At 37.2% G+C, this 16976-nt stretch overlaps 1 non-coding gene across 1 annotated transcript; it reads left to right on the top strand.

Moving 5' to 3' along the window:
- The first annotated feature begins 252 nt into the window (after positions 1–252).
- LOC112724898 (small nucleolar RNA R71) lies at positions 253–360 on the top strand. Its single transcript, XR_003164038.1, has one exon. It is a non-coding gene; the product is annotated as a small nucleolar RNA R71 (small nucleolar RNA).
- The last annotated feature ends 16616 nt before the right edge of the window (positions 361–16976 follow it).

The following is a 16976-nucleotide window of genomic DNA, read 5'->3' on the forward strand; positions in this document are numbered from 1 at the left end:
TATTTTGTTCTGAGCCAATATGGCATTCAGAGTATCAATCTCAAGAACTCCCTTCTTTATAGGCGTCCCATTATTCACAGGATTCCTTTCAGAAGTGTACATGAACTGGTTATTTGCAACCATGTCAATGAGTTCTTGAGCTTCTGCAGGCGTTTTCTTTAGGTGAATGGATCCACCTACAGAGGTATCCAATGACATCTTAGATAACTCAGACAGACCATCATAGAATATATCCAGGATGGTCCATTCTGAAAGCATGTCAGAAGGACACTTTTTGGTCAGTCCTTTGTATCTCTCCCAAGCTTCATAGAGGGATTCACCTTCTTTTTTTCTGAAGGTTTGAACATCCACTCTAAGCTTGCTCAGCTTTTGAGGAGGAAAGAACTTGGCTAGGAAAGCCTTGACCAGCTTATCCCAAGAGTTCAGGCTATCCTTAGGTTGAGAGTCCAACCATACTCTAGCTCTGTCTCTTACAGCAAAAGGGAAAAGCATGAGCCTGTAGACTTCAGGATCTACTCCATTAGTCTTAACAGTATCACATATCTGCAAGAATTCAGTTAAGAACTGAAAAGGATCTTCAGATGGAAGTCCATGAAACGTGCAGTTCTGCTGCATCAGAGAAACTAATTGAGGTTTCAGCTCAAAGTTGTTTGCTCCAATGGCAGGAATGGAGATGCTTCTTCCATGTAAATTGGAATTAGGTGCAGTAAAGTCACCAAGCATTCTCCTTGCATTATTATTATTATTTTCAGCTGCCATCTCCTCTTCCTGTTCGAAAATTTCTGAAAGGTTCTCTCTGGATTGTTGTAATTTAGCTTCTCTTAATTTCCTCTTCAGAGTCCTTTCAGGTTCTGGATCTGCTTCAACAAGAATGTTCTTGTCCTTGCTCCTGCTCATATGAAAAAGAGAGAACAGAAAAATAATAAAAATAGGGGTCCTTTTTACCACAGTATAGAGGTCCCAGTGTGAGTTAGAAGAAAAGAGGAAGAAGAAATTTGAACACAGATGGAAGAGGGGGTTCGAATTTGGGTGAGATGAAGTGTTAGTAGATGAATAAATAAATAGAGGGAGATGAGAGAGAAGGGGAATTTTCGAAAATGATTTTTGAAAAAGAGTTAGTGATTTTCGAAAATAGTTTTTGAAAAATGTTAGTAATTTTTTTTCAAAAATTTTAAAATCAAAAGTTAAAATAATTAGTTAATTAGAAAGAAATTTTTGAAAAAGGGGGAAGATATTTTCGAAAATTAGAGAGAGAGAGTTAGTTAGGTAGTTTTGAAAAAGATAAGAAACAAACAAAAAGTTAGTTAGTTAGTTGAAACAAATTTTGAAAAGATAAGAAGTTAGGAAGTTAGAAAAGATATTTTGAAATCCAATTTTTGAAAAAGATATGATAAGAAGATAATTTTGAAAAGATATGATTGAAATTAGTTTTTGAAAAAGATTTGATTTTTTTTTAAAATCACAATTAATGACTTGATTCACAAGAAATCACAAGATATGATTCTAGAACTTAAAGTTTGAATCTTTCTTAACAAGTAAGTAACAAACTTGAAATTTTTGAATCAAAACATTAATTGTTATTGTTATTTTTGAAAATTTGATGTAAAATTAGGAAAAAGATTTTTGAAAAATGTTTTTGGAATTTTCGAAAATAACTAAGAAATTTGAAAAAGATTTGATTTTTGAAAAAGATTTTGAAAAAGATAAGATTTTCAAATTGATGAGAGAAAAAAGGGAAGATATTTTTGAAAAAGATAAGAAACAACTTGATTTTAAAAATTTTTTGAAAAAGTCAATCCAAATTTTCGAATTTGATGAGAGAAAAAAGGGAAGATATTTTTTTGATTTTTGAAATTTTGAATGATGAGAGAGAAAAATTAAAAACATCATTTTCATGTTTTTCTCTTTTATTTTTGAATCAAAACAAGGGATGCATGCAAGAACACTATGAATGTCAAGATGAACACCAAGAACACTATGAAGATCATGATGAACATCAAGAACATATTTTTGAAAAATTTTTAATGCAAAGAAAACATGCAAGACACCAAACTTAGAATTCTTTAATGCTTAGACACTAAGAATTCAAGAATGCATATGAAAAACAAGAAAAGACACAAAACATGCAAATGCAAAGATCAAATAAGAAGACTTACCAAGAACAACTTGAAGATCATGAAGAACACTATGAATGCATGAATTTTCGAAAAATGCAAGGTGCATATGCAATTGACACCAAACTTATGATGTGACTCAAGACTCAAACAAGAAACACAAAAAAATATTTTTGATTTTTATGATTTTCTAATTTTTTTGTATTTTTATTTTAATTTTTTTCGAAAATCATTTTGAAAAAGAAAAATAAAGATTCCAAAATTTTTAATATGAATTCCAGGAATCTAGCATTTTTAAACTAAAGCTCCAATCAGAGGGTCAGGCATGGCTTAATAGCCATCCAAGCTTTAGCATGTAGCAGGTAGATCATGAATCAGCAGTAGGTGGATTAGCACCAACTAGCTTGCTCTTGATAACGAATTGGAAGCCTCAGTCTAAATGAATTTAGACATGGCTTTACAGCCAGCCAGGCTTCACACGCTTTATGAAACACTAGAATTCATTCTTAAAAATTCTGAAGAAAAATATATTTTTGAAAACATTTAAAATTTTTTTTTCGAAAACAAGGGAGAAAATTTTGAAAGATTTAAAAAAATTTTTTTTTGAAAATAAAAGAAAAAGAAAATTACCTAATCTGAGCAACAGGATGAACCGTCAGTTGTCCAAACTCGAACAATCCCCGGCAACGGCGCCAAAAACTTGGTGCGCAGAAATTGTGATTACACTTTGATTATGTAAAATTCATCGCTCTTTCTTTCGCTGGTAATGGCGCCAAAAACATGATGCCAATACCATGGTTCACAACTTCGCACAACTAACCAGCAAGTGCATTGGGTCGTCCAAGTAATACCTTACGTGAGTAAGGGTCGAATCCCACGGAGATTGTTGGTATGAAGCAAGCTATGGTCACCTTGTAAATCTCAGTCAGGCGGATATAAAATAGTAATGGGGTTTTCGAAAATAATTAATAAAATAAGGATAGAAATACTTATGTAAATCATTGGTGAGAATTTCAGATAAGCGAATAGAGATGCTTTCGTTCCTCTGAACCTCTGCTTTCCTGCTATCTTCATCCAATCAGTCTTACTCCTTTCCATGGCTGGCTTTATGTGATACATCACCATTGTCAATGGCTACTTTCGGTCTTCTCTCGGGAAAATGATCCAAATGCCCTGTCACGGCACGGCTAATCGTCTGGAGGCATCACCCTTGTTAATGGTTTCATCTTATCCTCTCAGTGAAAATGGTCAACGCACCTTGTCACGGCACGGCTATTCATTTGTCGGTTCTCGATCATGCTGGAATAGGATTTACTATCCTTTTGCGTCTGTCACTACGCCCGACAATCGCGAGTTTGAAGCTCGTCACAGTCATTCAATCATTGAATCCTACTCGGAATACCACAGACAAGGTTTAGACTTTCCGGATTCTCTTGAATGCCGCCATCATTCTAGCTTACACCACGAAGATTCTGATTAAGAGATCTAAGAGATACTCATTCAATCTAATGTAGAACGGAAGTGGTTGTCAGGCACGCGTTCATAGGGAATGATGATGATTGTCACGTTCATCACATTCAGGTTGAAGAGCGAATGAATATCTTAGAAGCGAAATAAGATGAATTGAATAGAAATATTAGTACTTTGCATTAATCTTTGAGGAACAGCAGAGCTCCACACCTTAATCTATGGAGTGTAGAAACTCTACCGTTGAAAATACATAAGTTAAAGGTCCAGGCATGGCCGAGATGGCCAGCCCCCAAAACGTGATCACAGGATCAGAATACAATCCAGGATGTCTAATACAATAGTAAGAGGTCCTATTTATAATAAACTAGCTACTAGGGTTTACAGAAGTAAGTAATTGATGAATAAATCCACTTCCGGGACCCACTTGGTGTGTGCTTGGGCTGAGCTTTAACTTTCCACGTGCAGAGGCCATTTGTGGAGTTGAACGCTAGGTTTTGATCCATTTCTGGCGTTCAACTCTGGTTTTTGATCCCTTTCTGGCGCTGAACTCCAGAATTGGGCAGAGAGCTGGCGTTGAACGCCAGTTTGCGTCGTTTAAACTTGAGTAAAGTATGGACTATTATACATTGCTGGAAAGCCCTGGATGTCTACTTTCTAAAGCAATTAGAAGCGCGCCATTTTGAGTTCTGTAGCTCCAGAAAATCCACTTTGAGTGCAGGGAGGTCAGAATCCAACAGCATCAGCAGTCCTTCTTCAACCTCTGAATCTGATTTTTGCTCAAGTCCCTCAATTTCAGCCAGAAAATACCTGAAATCACAGAAAAACACACAAACTCATAGTAAAGTCCAGAAATATGAATTTAACATAAAAACTAATGAAAACATCCCTAAAAGTAACTAGATTCTACTAAAAATATACTAAAAACAATGCCAAAAAGCGTATAAATTATCCGCTCATCAAGGATCCCTGAGACCCCTCTTGACACTCTTCCTAGTAACACTGAAGTGAACCTAAGAGAAGAGTACAAGGCCATCACCACTGAGGCTGATGCCGAATCTGGAGAGACTGGGAAGGCATTGAACGCCAGTGAGGAAGACCTCACTTGGCGTTCAACGCCCAAACTGGCTAAGAGCCTGGCACTGAATGTCACTAAGGAAGCCCTCACTGGGCGTTCAATGCCCATCTTGGCACCAGAGCTAGCGTTGAACGCCAGTGAGGGCTGGCATTCAACGCCCCAACATGCAAGGAAGCGGATATTTTTTACGCTTTTTGGCATCATTTTCATATAGTTTTTAGCATATTTTGTTTAATTTTTATTATTTTTTCATAGGTTTTAGTGTCAAATTCACATTTTGGATTCTACTTTGAGTTTGTGTGTTTTTGTATAAATTTAGGTATTTTTTGACTGAAATTGAGGAGCTGGAGCAAAAGTCTGATTAAGCGACAGAGGAAGCACTACAGTTGCTGTCCAAATCTGACCTCCTTGCACTCGAGAGAGCTTTTCTAGAGCTATAGAAGTCCAAATAGAACGTTCTTAATGGCTATGAAAAGCTGACTTCTAGAGCTTTCCAGAAATGGATAATAGTCCATACTTTGCTTCAGAATTGAAGGCTGAAAACTGGCGTTCAATGCTAGCATCCTGCCCCAGTCCAGGCGTCCAGCGCCCAAAGGAGGAGACCAGCATCCAAAATGCCCAAAGAGGAACCCCTAGCCAGCGTTCAACACCCTAGAGGCCTCCTAGTACGTGAATCTCATCAAAACTCAGCCCAAACACTCACCAAGTGGGCTCCGGAAGTGGATTTTAGCACTAAAAAGAATGTTTTATCCTTTTTATGTAATCCTTAGTCATTAGTTTAGTATTTAAGGGAGAAGATCACATACTTTGAACTCTCTCTCGATCTCTCCCAGCATATTTCGAATTTCACATTGTATTTTCTATCAGTATGAGTTTCTAAACCTTCTAGGTTAAGGGGAGGAGCTCTGTTGAGTTTTTTTGGATTAATAAAAGTACTACTGTTCTTTCTCAATTCGTGTTTGATTCTCTATTGTAATATGTATCTTCGTTCTCATCAATATGAATGCGTTGAACTGGCATAAGGTTATCACATTCTACATGGGTTCAGAGTGAGTCTTTCATTGGACAATGATGAACTACCAGCTTGATTATACATGTCTTAGACGGCTAATCCACGACTTCGTTAGGAACTTCTTTAAACACCAGTTCAGCCAAAGTATGGGGAGATTAGGGTCTCTGTGGTAGAGGCTAGAACCCAATGGAACAGCATTTTATGATCCAGAAGATCCGACCTTATCTGTGGCATTTTGAGTAGGATCATTAAGGAGAATGGACTGCAGGAGCTTCACCCTCAATCAGAATGGATATGCACTAACCCTGGGATTCAGATCTGGAGGAGTATTGGCTGCTGCTCAAACCAGCATCAATCACATACAGCCTGCCATAGAAGACATCATTCACAATTGAAGAAGATACTAAGACTAGAGTTAATTCAGAAGGACAAAGCATCTCCAAGCCTTAACCATCTTCTTATCACTGGTTACATTCGAATTCACAATGTATTTTATACCCTATTTCACTTTTATGCTTTTAACCAAAACCAACAACTCTTCTATTCGCCTGACTAAGATCTGCAAGATAACCATATCTTGCTTCAAACCACAATCCTCATGGGATCGACCCTGACTCGCTCAGGTATTACTTGGACGACCCAGTGCACTTGTTGGTTCAGATGTACGAAGTGTGGGGATTCGTGCACCACTCGCCTCGTTCTTGTAACCTCTTGTAATTGATGTTGTACTCCTCCACTGTCCTTGAATAACCTATATTGACAACAAATTTTTGCAAGTATGGTACCTTGAATTTTCTTAAGAATTTGCTACCAATGTACCGAATATAAAACATCCACCATGCTCTTGGAGGTTTCCAATCACCTTCGCTATGATTTACTGCTGCCTAGATTGACTCATGATGATCAGAGATTATACCCTTACCATCTCTTCTTACAACATGCATTTGTAAATTACTGAGGAAAAAGTACCACGCATCAGCGGTCTCACCTTTCACGATGGCAAAAGTAATCAGCACAATGTTTTTATTCTCATCTTGCACAATTGTAACCAAAAGGCAACTTTTATATTTTTCGTATAGGTGGGTGCCATCAACCTGAACCAGTGGCTTGTAATATTTGGGGATAAGTATTGTTTTGGTCCCTAACGTTGAGGGTCAGAATCGAAATCGTCCCTCTTGTAATTTTGGATTTAAAATCGTCCTTAATGTTTTTTTCGTATTAAAATCGTCCTTTTAAATAAAATTTTTAATTTAATTCCTAAACTACCCCTATTTTAATAAAAAAATAAAATTTTAAAACAAAATAAATATAAAATAAAAAAAGAAAGAAAGGGATTAGAGAAGCGGGGTGGGTGGGGACTAGGGAGAGAAAGAAAGAAAGGGGGCCGAGAAAGGGGGTGGGGGAGGGTGGAGGGGGGAAAGAAGGGGGACGCCATGCCGCTGCACTGCCGCCGCACCGCCACCCATCGCCCGCCGCTTCTTCTTCTTATTCTTCTTCTTTCCGCCACCGCACCGCCGCCCGTTTCTTCTTCTTCTTCCCGCTGCCACACTGCCGCTTGTCGCTTATTCTTCCCACCGCCGTACCGCCGCCCGTTCTTCTTCTTCTTACCGCCAACCCACCGCCGCCCGCCGCTTCTTCTTCTTCTTCTGTGAATTCTGTGAATTTCTGGATTTTTTCTTCTTTTGTTGTGGAATATTATTGTTGCTGATTTGTTGATTTTTTGTTTTCTGTTTCTGCTTGTGTTAAATTTGTGCTTGAATTTGTTGATTTTCTGTTTCTGCTTCTCTATGTGGAGGTGGAGGTGGAGGTGGGGGAAGGGAATATGGGGAGGGGGAGGGGACGGGTGGGGATGCGGGGTGGGGGAAGGGGGAGGGGAGGGGACGCGGGGTGGGGGTGGGGGTGGGGGTGGGGGAAGGGGAGGGGGAGGGGGAAGGGGAAAGGGGGGAGGGGACGGCGGTGGCGTTGGTGGTGGTGTTAGTGGTGGTGGAGTGGCAGTGGGTGTTGATGATGATGATGATGGTGATGATGATGTTGATAATGGTGGTGGAGTGGGAGTTGGTGGTGGTGGTGGTGAAGGAGGTAATTATGTTGGTAGTGGTGAGGGTATTTTTGTCCAAAAAAAATTAAAAGGACGATTTTAATACAAAAAATGCTAAGGACGATTTTAAATCCAAAATTACAAGAGGGACGATTTTGATTCTGGCACAAAATTTTAGGGACCAAAATCGTACTTATCCCTAATATTTGAAAACTCTAATGCATAGATTGAAACTCTAGAATACAAGGTGAAGTATCCTAACAATGTCCACTCTTCACCTCCGTTATACGGGGGTCGTGTTTCTATTTGGACTTGTGAACTAGACATCTTCTGAACCATTGCTGAGAACCATAATGGCAAAGCTTGGTAAGATTTTTCCCATCCACTGAAAACTTTGGCTATTGACTTCTACTTTGCCAACCAAGTCTTTCGGTAACTAATGGTGCGGTTGAATCTTTTCTAAACTTTCACAATTATAGATTTTACCTTTATGGATGGGTCGGATTGAACCAATGGCTTCATAGCCTCGCAGCAACCGTGTCTGAGTCTAACTTGGAGTGATCTTGTGAAATCGTTCCCATGGAACACGTGTGTTTCCCGTTGTATCTTTGAATCTCCCAACAAGCTTTCTTCTGTATCAAGAGGGTTCGAATAAACCAATCGCGTCCACGTTCATAAGTCTTGCATTTTTCATAGAATGTCTATGGCTCAGATTCATAAACAATATAAATTGACTCCTCTGGAGATAGTGTGATGGTGTAAAAATAAACTCAGCAAGTGCACCGAATCGTATCAAGTAATACCACGGTGAATGGATATTATTTCCATGAGGATTAAAGGATCGAGTCAACAATGATTAATTGAATACTAATTAGACAATTGAAACAAAAGAATAAGATAATTCAAACTTGTAACAGAGGAAAAGTAAATAAAAAAAAGTAATGAGATGAAAACAAGAATGGTGTGAATTTTAAGGTTTTGGAGATATTCACTCTCTAGGAAAATAATTCTTGTGTTTATTTATTTCAAGGCATGTAAAGGTCAATTCACGACAAATCATAAATAATTAAATTCCAATTCCTTGGAAATTCAATTTCTCTTTAATCCAATTAATCGCTAATTCCTTAGTCAATTATTTAAGAAAAGAGGTTAAGCACAATTTTGATTTATATTCACATAAAATTCAAGAAGGATCATAGGTCGAATTATATATCACTTATTCAAGCTAGTTCTAAACCAATTGAAGGTTATGAGAATTATAAAGTTGCACACTTTTTAACACACTATTCCTAGATGTGTTTAAAAAGTCATGAGAAAGTTTTCAAGCCAATTTCAATATTCAATTTTCCAAAGTAATACTAGAATCCAAAATGGAGTTAGAATATTTTCCAACAATTCTAATCTTTAGGGATGAAGAAAGAAAACTCAATTATGAAATAGATCAAAGCATAAACCTCAAAATAAAATAAACACTTAGATTAATAATCTATGAAAAGATAAACAGAGATCCCAACCTTAACAGAAAAGGTTTAGTTGCTTATTGGTGCACGAGTTCCCACACTTTGTACAACTGAACTAGCAAGTGCACTGGGTCGTCCAAGTAATATCTGAGCGAGTCAGGGTCGATCCCACGAGGATTGTGGTTTGAAGCAAGCTATGGTTATCTTGTTGATCTTAGTCAGGCGGATAGAAGAAGTAGGTATGTTTTTTAAAGCGCATAAAAGGAAATAAATAAAACATGACTCAAAAGTTGTGTAAACTGTGATAAGAAGATGGTTAAGGCTTGGAGATGTCTTGTTCTTCTGGATAACTCTGGTTTTACTGTCTTCTTTAACTGTGAATGATTTCTTCTATGGCAGGCTGTATGTGATCAACGCCGGTTGAGAGGTCGCTAATGCTCCTCCAGATCTGAACCCCAGGGTTAGTATGGATCCATTCTAATTGAGGGTGAAGTTCCTGCAGTCCATTCTCCTTAATGATCCCACTCAAAACACCACAAACAAGGTCGAATCTTCCGGATCAGAGAATGTTGTGCCTTTGGGTTCTAGCCTCTACCACAAAGACTCTAATCTCCCCATACCTCGACTGAACTGATCTTTTGAGAAGTCCCCAACGAAGTCGTGGATTAGCCGTCAAAGAGATGTATAATCAAGCTAGTGGCTCATCATTGTCCGATAAAAGACGCACTCTGAACCCATGTAGAATGAGATAAACTTGTTCCAGTTCAATGCATTCATAATGATGAAAAATGAAGATACATCTTAGAATCGAGAATCAAACACGGATTAAAAAGAAACAATAATACTTTTATTGATCCATAAAACTCAGCAGAGCTCATCCCCTCAACCTAGAAGGTTTAGAAACTCATACTGATAGAAGATACAATATGAAAAACATGTAAAGTATCTATGTCTTTGAATTGTGTAAAAATTCTCAAATAAATACTAGACTAATGATTAAGGATTACATAAGAAGGGTAAAACAGTCTTTTAGTGCCAAAATCCACTTCTGGGGCCCACTTGGTGAGTGTTTGGGTTGAGCTTTGATGAGATCCACGTGCTAGGAGGTCTTTAGGGCATTGAACGCTGGCTAAGGGGTCCTTTATGGGCGTTGGACGCTGGTCTCTTCTCCTTTGGGCATTGGATGCCAGAATAGAGTAGGAGGCTGGTGTTGGACGCCAGTTTTGGGCCTTCAATTCTGAAGTAAAGTATAGACTATTATACATTGCTGGAAAGTTCTCGATGTTAGATTTTCATATCCGTTAAGAACAATCCATTTGGACTTCTGTAACTCAAGAAAAGCTCTTTTTAATGCAAGGAGGTCAGATCCAGACAGCATCTGCAGTGCTTTCTCTGTCTCTAAATCAGACTTTTGCTCTAACTCCTCAATTTTAGCCAGAAAATACCTGAAATTGCATAAAAACACACAAGCTCAAAGTAAAATCCAAAAATGTGAAATTTTCACTAAAACCTATAAAAACTTAATAAAACTTAAATAAAACATACTAAAACTATATGAAAATAATGCCAAAAAGCGTATAAAATATCCGTTCATCACTTATGATATAGAAGAACCAAAAACAGGGATGAAAAGTAATCAGATAAGCTAAGGTAAGATAAAGTGGGATGTCTTTCGGTAGAATTTCTTGGACTTATTTATATTCTAACCTAAACCTAACTTTTAAATTCAAAACAAAATCAAATAAAATCTTTCTTAATCAATCTAAACTAAAAAGTGATATTCTCTTTGTAATTAAAATTCAAACTTGGCCTTGTAATCATGGGCCTTGTAATTGGTCTTGGACTTGGACTTGGGTGAAGTTGTGTGATACTTGGGTGAAGTGTTGGACTTGGTGTGGCACTTGATGGACTTGGCATGCCACGCCTTTGTGGTGGCTTTCCTGGAGACTTCCTAGGCTTTGTACCAGTGTGCCACTTGGTGAAGCTGGCATGACATGCCCATTCATGGAGGAGTGGTCGAAGGAGTGGCACTTGGAATGCTAGGCATGGCACACCTTCTTGTGGAAGTTATGGTTTGAACATGGCGTGGCACGCATTTGGAGGAGTCCTTGGAGGTGTCTAGATCCTGGTGTAGCACGCTGTTGGGAGGGCGTGGCACTTGGAAAGCTTGGGTGTGGCATGCCTTCGTGCCTGAGAGATAGCTTCTTGCTTTGTGTGACACTCCATGGTGGGTCGTGGCACGCCATCTTCCATTGGTCCCTAAAGGTGTTTTTAAGCTAGGATGGTTCCCTAAGAGTTGGCTCAGCATGGCACTTGAAGTTTGGGCGTGCCACACCATGCATTAGCCCTCTTCGAAGGCGTTACACGCCTGTTTTGGGCATCACACGCCATGCCCTTTTTTGGGGCGCTACTTTTACGAGGTTAAAGATGCCAGTCTTGCGTAGCTCAAACTGAACGTCCATTATAGACATATACATATCATTTTGAAGCTCTAGATGTTGGCTTTCTAACACCACTAAAACTGTCTCATTTGGACCTCAATAGTTCAAGTTATGCTCGCTTAAGTATGAAGAGGTCAGGATTGACAACATTTACAAATTCTCTTCGAAGGCATTGCACTTCCCTGGGGATTCTCTGCTTGTTCCTCTTTTTTTGGCCTTGTTTAAAATCTTTTAACAATCTCCTAAACATATCAAAGTCAAAATAACTCTACATAAAATCAATTAAGTCACAAGAATCTCAATTATAATAAGAAAATCACTAACTTTAATCAAAGGAATGATAAAGAAAAAGGTTTAATTACTCTGTTGGTCCCTATAGTTTTACCAAATTTTTAATTAGGTCCCTATACTTTTTTTTCTTTTAATTGGGTCCCTACACTGCTTTAATTTTGTAATTAAGTCCTTCCTAGCATAAAAAATATTAGAGTTAACTGAATATTTCTTCACAAATTGAAGGTATTTATAATTAAAAACTTAATTAAATTTTTTATTGCATATATTTTGGTAAAAATATTATGTTAATTTTAACATTTTTAACATGAAAATAATGTAATTACAAAACTAAAAGCAGTGTAGGGACCAAATTAAAAGGAAAAAAAAGCATAGTGACCTAATTAAAAATTTGGGAAAACTATAGGAACCAACAGAATAATTAAACCAAAGAATAATAACTAAAGATGCTCATGCATCATAATTTAACTCCGAATTGCCGCGATGACTGATTTTCTAGAATTGTATTCTATTTCGATCCTGTACTCCCCATCTTCATGTTCAACAACACCTATAAAAAAAATAAATTGTCGCTCATCGATCCGTGAAAAAATTAAGGAAAACATACTATCCACTCCTCATGTACCTATGTTCGCATATTTGGGGAACTTCGGTGCATGCATGGCATCAAGATCCAAGCTACGCATAAAAGGTGGAATGTCCATGGGTTGACTGACTGCGGGTGGAACCACTAAAGTTTACGCGACTACCTCACCTCCCCCCTTTCTGTCTTCGTCGTCGTCCTCGTCACTGGCTTTGTACGTAGCTTTAAACTCCTCTTCGCTATTAGTTTTTATTCCTTCGTATGTTTTAGCTCTGTCATCCTGCACATATGGGTTATGTTGAATCTCATCTACAGCTATATATTTAAACTCAACTTACAAATCAATCATTGGGTGTTGCACGTGAGTTTGCTGGTGAATATGAAATATCTGTTGACTACTTGTTTCGTCAACAATCAGCATAATCTCAAACTGTATTAAGACGCCAAATACGACAACCGGACTCTTGTAGAGAATATTGCTCACCCTCTTTAAAATATCACTCTCTATGCTTTGACGAGACCGTATTGTAGTTCTGGGAACGTTATAGTGCATGAAACCACAAACGAAAATGGATTCTCACACGCAAAGCTCACTCCCTCATATGTATTTTGTATAATCTCACAATTGTAGTAAACCACTATATTTGCAGTGCCCTCCATCACACCAACAAGGTACTAAAACACCTCTCTCGCAATGAAATAAAATGATAACGAGCTTCAGTTTTTATAGGTAGAAGACTCACCTCGCAGGTTACATGTTGGAATGGCATCCAACCAGCATTTGACACATGTTCAACATGCAAGGTGCATGTTGCTTGTATGACTGACACGTGTACAACACGTAAGGTGCGTGTTGCTTGGATGACTACCATGTGTTCAACACGCAGGGTGCATGTTGCTCCTGATCAGGACACGTGTCTATCACGCTGCATGCGTGCTGAGTCAGCATGTTACTTGCATATTGGCCCCGCTATATCGGCAACATTCAGCTACCTGTATATACACCAAAAGGCTCTATTTCCAATAAAAACTCACATGCTTTTTCCATACTAAAATTTTTTAGCCTGTCTTTGACGATTTCTTTTCTATATTAGATCATTTTCCATAAATTCTTCAAAAATGGCTCATGTTATAATTTATTGTGGGACTTTATAAAATATTAGTGATGTTTTGTCAAAATGTTAATCACATTTTATTTTTTATAATTAAAAAATATTTTTTAAAGTCAATAACATTTTGTCTTTTTATATATAAAAACATATATTTTTACAAATTGTTAATATGTTGTCATTTTATAATTAAAAAATATTTTTATTATAAAATATCGATGGTTTTTTCTCACTAAAATAGTTATTTTTATTCATTGAATAAAATATTGGTCCAAAAGACAGATATGACACAGAATGGCAAACATGGAGCTCCACCAATTAATTAATACAACTATGCATTTGAAGTATTAAAAAAAAATTGGTAAAGTCATCTTCAAAAAAGGAAAATGAAAAGGCGACTGGTGGCAGTGCACTCCTCCATGAGTTTTCTAGCAGCATTAACAACCTTCATTGGCAACTCCTCTTACTTTCAAAAACTTTCTCATTTCTGAGTTTCCAAATCTGCCATGCCAGGTTAGCTACAAGTTTCTTTATCTCCTTCAATTGTCTTCTTCCTTTGTTTTGATTTTGCAATTCTTTCCACCACCGCCAAGGCATATCGGTAACTATTGGGAGATGAATACCTAGTAGCCTCCAAGATTTTTCTAAATCTGGACAGACCCACAAACAATGTAAGGTCGATTCCTCTACTGAGTTACATAGTGGGCAAATAGAGTTAACTTGGAGGATTTGAGTGTAGAGCTTTAATTTGACTGGTAATTCATTATGAATTAGATTTCATAAGAAATTCTTTACCTTGGGTTGGCTTTTAAGTCTCCATATTCCTGACCATAGGGATTTTGTTTGGCACTAAACAGGAAAAAATTCCATTGGAGGATGTTAAATCTAAAATGCAATTTTATAACCATATGAGACTAAATAACTTTCCTTCTTCTCCTTCAGCCAGCTAATGTAGTTTTATCCTTTTACAATTTTGGTATTAATAATTCTCTCTGCTATTGTTTGACTGAAATGTTTTTTTTTACCTAATTCCATTGTCTATTTGGTAACATTAGTTCTGCAACTCATTATGGAGTGTATTCTGCATTTGCATTAGTTATAGGTGTTATGGCAGTAAACTCTTTGAGCTATGAATTATGTGTAATGTTGATCATACTGCCTCATCCTATTCTCCAAAGAATATCTTTTTCCAAAATTTTTCAACCCTCCAACACGCTCCTCCAACCCCATGAGGGGTTGGTTCCTGTTTCAACCCTTAAAAAAGTAGAGAATATGTAGTATTTACTTTTATAAACCTTAGAAATCACTAAATTAGGTCTAGTCAATAGTCTCCACCCTTGCTTACCTAACATAGCAAGGTTAAAGGATTTTAGATCTTTAAAGTTTAATCCCCTTGTTTTTTCGACCTACAAATAATTCTCCAACTTATCCACTGCATCCTCCTTTCGCTTCCCTTTTGTCTCTACCAGAATTGCATAATAGCCCTCTGAATTTCTTTGAGCAACGTTTCTAGCAGCTTGAAGCAGTTTAAGGTGTAAAGTGGTACAATAGTTGCCACGACTTTTATTAACACCTTCCTGTCACTTGATGAAAGTAAAGCCCTTTCCAGTGTTGCAGCTTTTGCATAACTTTATCCTTTATGTAATTAAATATTGACCTTTTAGACCTTTGGATGACTGATGAAAATCCTAAATACTTGTCTTGATTACCAATATGAGAAACTTGGAGTATGTTAGCTAGGAAATCTCGCATATGCACTGGTGTATATCTACTAAAGAACACTGATGATTTATCCAAGTTGAACTTCTAACCACTAATCTCCTCATAACACTGATGACAATCCTCTTCCGTAGCCTTACTAAACAGTATTGAGGAATCTGCAAAAAATAAGTGATTGATTTTGGGGCATCAGTGATTAAGTCCCAATCCAAAAAATTCTTGTCTCTGTTTTCTTCTGTGGAGCAGATGGGAAAGTCCATATGCACAAAATAGAAAAAGGTAAGGGGAGAAGGGGTTGCCTTGTCGCACCCCTCTACATGGTTTAAATAAATCATAAGGTTGACCATTCACAGTAATAGAATAAGAAATTGTTATCACACATTCCCTAATTCAATCCACCAATTTATTACAAAAACCCAGCTTTCTCATCATAGACCATATGAAAGACCATTCCACCTTGTCATATGCTTTACTCATATCGATCTTCAAAGTGAAATCATAACTCCCATATTTCTTGTTCTTTAGAAAATGCATGAATTCATATGCAATTAATGCATTGTCACTAATCAGTCTTCCTTTAACTAAAACACTTTGTGTATCACTTATCAATCTATTTATAACAAATTGCAACCTATGCACCAAGATTTTGGATATAATTTTATAAAATACACTACTAAGTAGGGGTGATCATAATCGATCCAAACCAAACAAAACCAACTAACTGAACCAAAAAATTAAAAACGAACAAACCAAAAATCGAAAAAATAAAAAAATGATATTTTGAAATTTTTTCTACGGTTCGGTTTGGTTTTAAGTTCTTCTAGTGAAAACCCTAACCGATCTAAACTGAATTGGTTCACTTAAAAACTCTAATATATTAAGCCCCCCTCTCCTAAGTAGATAACCTAGCTAGCCGCCACTTTGACTCCTCACTCGAGTAAGGAAGCAAGCCCAGAAGCCCTAACTCTCTCCACAGCGCCGAAAACTCCTCTTCCCACCCTCCACAGCACCGTCGTCCTCTCTACGCCTGACGTTATAATACCCTAATACACAGAGCTTTACACTTAAGTCATAAATAAGAGGTGGTGGGATATTACGACCTCTAAAATAGAAAAGTACATATATATATTTGAAAGATAGTATAACTAGGAGCATTGAAAGAAAGGATAAGCAAAATGAAATAGAAATCGTGTTGTACTCGAAAGGTCAAGAATAGAAAGCTAGATACAGAAAACCAAAATCCTAATATATATATATATATATAGTTCCAACAGAGTTATATAACAAGCTCTAGTCTTGAACTGCGAAGCAAAGGCCGGCTAGAAATATACATATACGTCTCGAAAGATAACTAAAACATAAATCCTGTTTCTCCAAAAGCAAACTCTAAGAGGGATATATAAGATAATATACAAAAGTAGAAAATATGTATATAAACTAAGTACAAAACAACTCCCAAAATAAATCTTTGCTTCCAGAATAGTATTCAGCATGCTCAGCGAGGTGCATTGATGAGCAAATATTTTATACGCTTTTTGGCATCATTTTCATATAGTTTTTAGTATGTTTTGTTTAGTTTTTATTAAGTTTTCAGAGGTTTTAGTGTTAAATTCACATTTTTGGATTCTACTATGAGTTTTTGTATTTTTGTGCAATTTTAGGTA

The sequence above is a fragment of the Arachis hypogaea genome, chromosome 11, assembly GCF_003086295.3.
Source record: "Arachis hypogaea cultivar Tifrunner chromosome 11, arahy.Tifrunner.gnm2.J5K5, whole genome shotgun sequence".
In the NCBI taxonomy this organism is placed as follows: domain Eukaryota; kingdom Viridiplantae; phylum Streptophyta; class Magnoliopsida; order Fabales; family Fabaceae; genus Arachis; species Arachis hypogaea.